We start from the raw sequence: 7,438 nt of genomic DNA, 5'->3' as shown, positions 1-7,438 counted from the left end.
TGATTTAATCACATCTCCAGGGAGATGATCTGATTACAGTTTCAAATATATAGTATTGAATAGGGATTATTCTGCCTTTACATAATGGGATTTAGATTAAAACATGGCTTTTCTAGGGGACATACATCCTTTCAAACCAGCACAATACCAGTTATGGATTTAAATTCAAGGTTTTTGCATTTGGTTATCCAATTGTTTTAGTGCATTTATGGAAAACCCTGTACTTTCTCTGTTGAAGTGCCTTTGCATATTTATAAAAAATGAGCTGTCCCTACATGGGCAAGTCTATAGTGAATCATCTATTCTGTTACATTGGTTTTTTTATTTATTGTTACATCTCTACCAAACTGTCTTGATTATGGTAGCTTTATAATGTCTTGATTGAGGTAGTGTCAGTCTTCCAACTCCTTTCTTTTTCAAAACCATTTTGGCTAATCTAGATAATTTACTTTTCCATATAAATTCAGTGGAATTACCTTATCAATACCTACAAAACAAGTGGTGAGATTTTGATTGGGATTGTGCTTAAAACATATATCAATTTGAAGTAAACTGATGTCTTAATAGTATTGTGTCTCTCATCCATGAATATCATATAGCTCCCCAAAATATTTGGTTTTCTTTAATTTCTTCCAGTGGTTTTATAGTTTTCAGTATTCAGTTCTTGGCATATTTTGCCTGATTTATTCCTAAGTATTTCAGATTTTTAATGATATTAAAATACTTTTAAATTTTCTTTTTTTTGATTGTTTGTTGCTAGTAAACAGAACTACAATTTATTTTTTTCTGTTGATCTTCTGTCCTGCCACCTTGCAAAAGACAATTGATAGAATTATTGGCTTTTTCATAGATTGCACCAAATTTCTGAATAGAGGATTTATGAATAAACAGTGTTACTTATTTTCTAATCTGGATTCTTTTTATTTTTCTGTCTTGACTTAAAATACAGGCTAGCACTTCCCTTGCAGCATTGAATAAAAGTGGTAAGAATAAACATCCTTGTCTTGTTGTTAAGCTTAGGGAAAAAGCATTCGATCTTTCACCATTAAGTTGGATGTGATCTCTGAGTTTATGTAGATTGTCTTCATCCATCTTGAGGAATCTTCCTTGTATTCCTAGTTGCTGAGAGTTTTTTTTTTTAATCAGAAATGAATGTTGCAGTTTGCCAAATGTCTTTTGATCTATTGAGATGGTCATCTGGTTTTATTTTATACTCTGTTAATATATAGTGAATTATATCTGTTGGCTTTTAAATATTAAACCATTGCTAAAATGGTTATTTGGTCTTGAGGGATTAATCTGTTTACATAATGTTGAATTCAGTTTGGTAAAATTTTTTTAGATTATTTACAATTATATTCACAAAGGGTATTTTTCTGTACTTTTCTATAATCTGTTTTCCTGGTATTATATCAGAGGTACTGTTCTTTTGTTTGTACACTGTTTGGTATTTTACCAGGGAACAGCTGGCTTTACAGAATAAGTTCAATGCATTCTTGCTCTTCAATTTTCTAAAAGATTTTATATGAAATTGGTACTATTTCTCATTGAAGCGTTTGACAGAATTCACCAATTTTTAAAAGATATTCAATTATTATAATATTACATCTATTTTTATTGATTTGACAGTGTTGTTTAAAAATTTTTCTATTTCATCAATGTTGTCAAATCCATTGGCATAAAGTTGTTCAAAGTATTCCTTTATTAACATTTTAATATCTGCACTGATGTCACCTTTCTCACTCCTGATATTGTTTAAATGGTGTTTTCTCTCTTTTTTAATAATCCCTCTGATTATAGATTTATCAATTTTATTGATCCTTGAAATAACCATTTTTTGGTTTGGTTCATTTTCTCTACTATTTCTTTTTTATTTTATTGGCATTCACTTTGATCATTATATTTTTCTTCCTTCTGCTTTTATTGGATTTCATTTGTTCTACTGTTCCTACTTTGTTAAGGTAGAGGCTGGGGTCATTGACTTGAGACTTTTCTAAAGTAGGCATTTAAAACTATAAAATTCTCTCTAATTATTGCTATAGGGGAATCCCCTCAATTTTAATATCTCATATTTTCATTTTCTTTCAGTTTAAAGTACTTTCTACTTTCCCGTTGATTTCTTTCCATGGATTATTTAGAAGTGTTTTATTTAGCATTGCTTAGTCAATTTTAAAAGATTGAAGCAGGAAGAAATATGCATTTATCCATGTAGTTACTATATTTCTTGCTTTTCATTTATTGGTATAGAGGCGTATTTCCATTAGGAACTATTTCCTTCTGCCTGAAGTGCTTTCTTTAAGATACATTCTGTGTCTGCTGAAAAATTCCTGCTTTATTGTGTCTACAAAAGTCTTTAGTCCTCCTTAATTTTTTTTGATGTTTCAGATTTTTATGCAATTTGATGTAATTTTTTAACATAAAAGTTGTAAGTTTACAAAACACCCATGCATAAAATGCAGGATTCTCATAGACCACTCCACAAAAAACTTGTATTGGTGTGAAACAGTTGTTACAATTGATGATAGCACTTTAAAAAATAATCATGCTATATTTTTATGTATTTTATATTTAGTATATATTAGTATTTATATTTATATAAAAATATATTAGTATTTATATTTAATATATAAAATGTATTTTATATTTAGTATAACCTTTGTTATAATTGATGAAAGATTATTAAAATAATTCTATCATCCATTATTTATATTGCATATTTTTCCCATCTCACTATATTATTCCCACCTGTATTAGTATCATATATTTGTTATAATGCATGAAAGAATATTTTTAGATTTGTGTTATTACTTACAGAACATCATGTATAATAGGCTTTGGGCTGTACAGTCCTATGTTTTATCTTTTCATTTTTATTCTAGTAATACATTCATTCTCAAGCTTTCTGTTTTAGCCACATTCACCTACATAGTTCAGTGCTGTTTATTACATTCACAGCAATGCTGCCATTGCCACCACCCATTTCCAAACCTTTACCATCAGCCTAAATAGAAATTCTGTACAAGTTATCAACTCCCCATTCTCTAACCCAAATCTATCTCCTAGTAACTTATATTCTAGATTCTAACTCTATGAGCTAGCTTATTATAATTATTACATAACAATGAAATCATACAATATTTGTCCTTTTATATCTGGGTTTCACTTGTTCCAATACTCCTACTTTGTTAAGGCAGAGGCTGATCATTGCCTTGAGATTTCTATAAAGTAGGCTTTAAAACTTTAAAATTCCCTCAACACAATGGCCTCAAGTTTCAACCATGTTGTCACATGCATCAGGACTTCATTTCTTTTTATGGCTGAATAATATTCCATCATTTGATTATATCACATTCTATTTAACCATTCATCAGTTGATGGACATGTAGGTTGCTTCTATCTTGTGGCAACAGTGCAAAATGCCACTATAAACATTGGTGCAAATGTCTGTCCAAGTCCCTGCCTTCAGTTCTTCTGTCTACATACCTAGTAGTGCAATTGCCAGATCACATGGTAATTCTCTTTGTATGCTCTTTTAGACAGCATATAGTTTGGATCATTCATTTTTTACCATATTCTGCCAATTTGTGTCTTTTGATTGAAGAGTTCAATCCATTAATATTCAATGTTATTACTGTAAAAGCAGTACTTCAACCATTTCGTTCTTTGGTTTTTACGTGTTATCCTTTCTGTCTCTATTTTTACCTATTAGTTACTTTTCCTAATAATCTTCATTTTATTGACGCTTCCTTTCCTTTATTTTCCTTTCAATCTGCAGAATTACATTTAGTATTTTTTCTTCAGCATGTCTTTTTTTTTTTTTTTTTTTTAACATAGTCAGGCACCGGGAATTGAAACCAGGTCCTCTGGCATGGCAGATGAGCATTATTGCCTGGTGAGCCAGGTGGCCCACCCAGCATGTCTCTTTTTGATGAGCTCTTTCGATTTTTTTTTTAATCTCCTGGTTTGGCTTTTATAAAGGGAATTTATTTCACTACAAATTTACAGTTCTTCAGAGAAAAGGCTGCTAGCTTTCATCTGTGTTTCTCTGTCACATGGGAAATAAGGTCTGCTGACCTTATTTCCCAGCTTCTGATTTCAACAGCTTTCCCCAAGGCATTTCCTCTTTGCATCTACAAACATTTGGATCTGTGCTGGCTCTGAGTGTGTTCTCTCTCTTCTGGCTTCTCATTTTAAACACCCCTTTTATTATACATCACTCATTGCTGGAAGCACTCCCCTTAGCGGACTGCAGATGTAATCAGGCATAGATGAAATCAGTGTGCTGCTGATTTAAGTCCACAGCAACAGAACAACTAGTCACCATCACTTGGCCAAGATGTCAGAACCTAAGTATCACAATGTCCACAATGTTCCTTGCCAATTTGGCAGCAAAACACTTCATCTTAAACCATACTTAACCTCTAAATAGAAAACAATAACAGACATTTTTTTTTTGCCTACAATGCTCATCTGTCCTGCATACAATGCACTAAAACATTCCATATGCAAAATATATTAATTTCATCACAATATCACAAAAACCTTAAACCATTTCAGTAACAACACAAATACAATACCAACTCAAAAGTACAAAATCTCATCAAAGTCAGTAACAGGCGTCATCTGTCCTAAAGCAAAATTCTTGACTGCCTGTGAACTTAGAACAAGTTAACTGCTTCCAATATACAAAAAAGGAACAGTTATAGGGTAAATTATCCTATTTCTATAGGAAGAAACTGAAAAGAAAATAGGGGTCACCAGACCTGAGCAATTCTGAACACCCCCAGGGCAAACGCCATTAGATTTCAAAGTCTGAGAGTTATTCATCCATGTGACTTTAGAAAGAAGCAATCCCATCCTTTCCAAGGGCCCACACAGAGGCTTTGCTCTCTCCAAACACTGGAATGAGGGTTGCAACATTCAGGAGATCATTTTTTTCTCAGCCCCACCCTCCTCAGATATCTGGGTGACACCTGAATTCTTGCCATCTCCAGGGCATATACTCAACCCCTTCAGAACAATGGGGTGGCAGCCAGGCTCTCCCCAATCCCCAACAAATGTGCTCCACCCTCTCCAAGGTTTGGGACACCAGAAATCTTCCTTAACATCAAGGCAGAAGGCCTATTCTTTGCTTCTGAGATAAATTCACCCCTTAACATCAAGGCAGAAGGCCTATTCTTTGCTTCTGAGATAAATTCACCCCCTCCAAATACATGGGTGGATTAACTCTTCTGACTTGAGATTTCTTGTCATAAGACTTAGCTTCTATTGTTCTGCCTCTGAGGTTATTTTCCTTCAATCTGTCCCTTTAAGTCCAGACTATCAGTGGTTCTGTTTATACAAGTCTCACAAAAATATTTTGACCTGGCATATAGCAAACAGGGATCAAAGCCATCAAACTATAGGACTTTCTACAAATCCTTTCTGGATAATTCCATCTCCAATTCTGGCTTGTCCTGTAATGGCTGACTGGTTTATGTTTGGTTAAATCCTCATGTGAAGCACTATTCTATGGAGTCACATTTTCTGGAAGCCCCAAATTTTCCAGACCATTAATTTTGGTTTCTTTGTACCCAAGATTTCAGTTCTCAGCTTATCCCTTTCTTGTTGCATTTTACTTTAAGCTGTAAGGAGAAACTAGACTACATTTTCCACGTTTAGTTTGGAAATCTCCTCAGCTAAGTATGCCAGATCATCACATTCAAGTACTACCTTCCATCCAGCACCAGGACTCAATTTTGCTAAATTCTCTGCCACCTTAAAACAAGTCACCTTCCTTCCAATTTGCAATGACATTGTCCTCATTTCTGACTAAGACTTCAATGGAAGTAACTTTACAGCCCATATTTCTACCAACAGTCTTTCAAAGCAATCTAGGCTTTCACTCTATCAAGCTTCTCACAATTCTTCTAGAATCTTCCCCCTTATCCGTTTAAAAAGCTATTCCAACATGTTTGGCATTTGCAAACACAGCAGCACCCACTTTTCTGGTACCAAAATCTGTTTTGGTCTGCTAAAGCTGTCAGAATGCAATACACCAGAAATGGATTGGCTTTTCTAAAGGGGATTTATTTAATTACACATTTTAAAATTCTTTGAAGACAGGCAGCTAGCATTCATCTGCATTCCTCTGTCACATGGGAAGGCACTGGTGACATCTGCTAGCCTTCTCACCAAGCTTCTAGTTTCAAATGGCTTTCCCTGGGGTATTTCCTCTCTGCCTCTGCAAACATCTGGATCTGTGTTGGCACTGAGCACTTTCCCTCTCTCCTGACATCTCCTCTTAAGCCCCAGCTGATTAAATTAAACATCATTAATTACAGAAGGCACTCCCCTTAGCCAATTGCAAATGTAGTCAGCCATAGATGAAATCAATATGATGATTTAAATCCTGAGCCACAGAACTGGGCATCATCACCTGGCCAAGTTGACTGAACCTAACTATCACAATTCCCATAATTTCTGTTATGTTTCCTTTAATACTTTCAATTTCTTCTTTATGCTTACCTAGTATCTTAATATCTTTTATCCTATTAGCCATATTTTCCTTCACTCCTTGAAGTGATTTAAGAGATTTGCTTGAAAATCTTTGATCAGTTGTTCAAAATTCTATGTCATCTCCAAAGTTTTAATTTGTTCATTTGACTGGGCCATATATTCCTCTTTCTAGTATGGCTTGTAATTTTTTACTGATGTCTCTGCATGTAATTATCTTGATGAGTTTATTCTGAAGTACAGTGTCTTGCTCCTGCCGAGGGATTTATTTTCATTTGACTTTGTGTTAAGGCTTGTCATGGTTAGGGACAGGTGTCAACTTGGCCAAGTTGTGGTACCTGTTCATCTGATTGGGCAAGCGCTGGCCTGTCTGTTGCAATGAGGACATTTCATAGGATTAGGTCATGATCACGTCAGCTACATCCACAGCTGATTCCATTTGTAATCAGCCAAAGGGGAGTGTCTTCTGCAATTAGTGATGCTAAATCCAATCATGGGAAGCCTTTTAAGGAGGACTCAGAGGAGACAGGTGGCATTCCTGCTTTGGCTGGTGAGCCTCTCCTGTGGAGTTCATCCAGGCCATCCATTGGAGTCATCAGCTTCGCAGCCTGCCCTGTGGATTTTGGACTCTGCGTTCCTACGGTCACGTGAGACACTTTCATAAATTTTATATTTGCAAGTGTTCCCTGTTGGTTCTGTTTCTCTAGAGAACCCTAACTAATACAAGGCTCTTCTTTTCATTTGTTTCAATTTATTTTAGACGTTTAGAATTGCCCTGTTTAACTGATCATATTTTTTAGCTCCTCATCATTTCATTCTTATGCTAGATATGTGAAACAGTTTTTAAGATTGCACTACATATGCAAATGTCTCACCCCCGGAGAAAGCTTCCTATCCTCCATTACTTCTCTAGGAATCTTGATCTTTTTGTTTGTTTTTGTTT

Source organism: Tamandua tetradactyla, chromosome 7, assembly GCF_023851605.1.
Source record: "Tamandua tetradactyla isolate mTamTet1 chromosome 7, mTamTet1.pri, whole genome shotgun sequence".
NCBI lineage: Eukaryota > Metazoa > Chordata > Mammalia > Pilosa > Myrmecophagidae > Tamandua > Tamandua tetradactyla.
The sequence above is the reverse complement of the archived record's forward strand: the minus strand, read 5'-3'. Positions refer to the sequence as shown.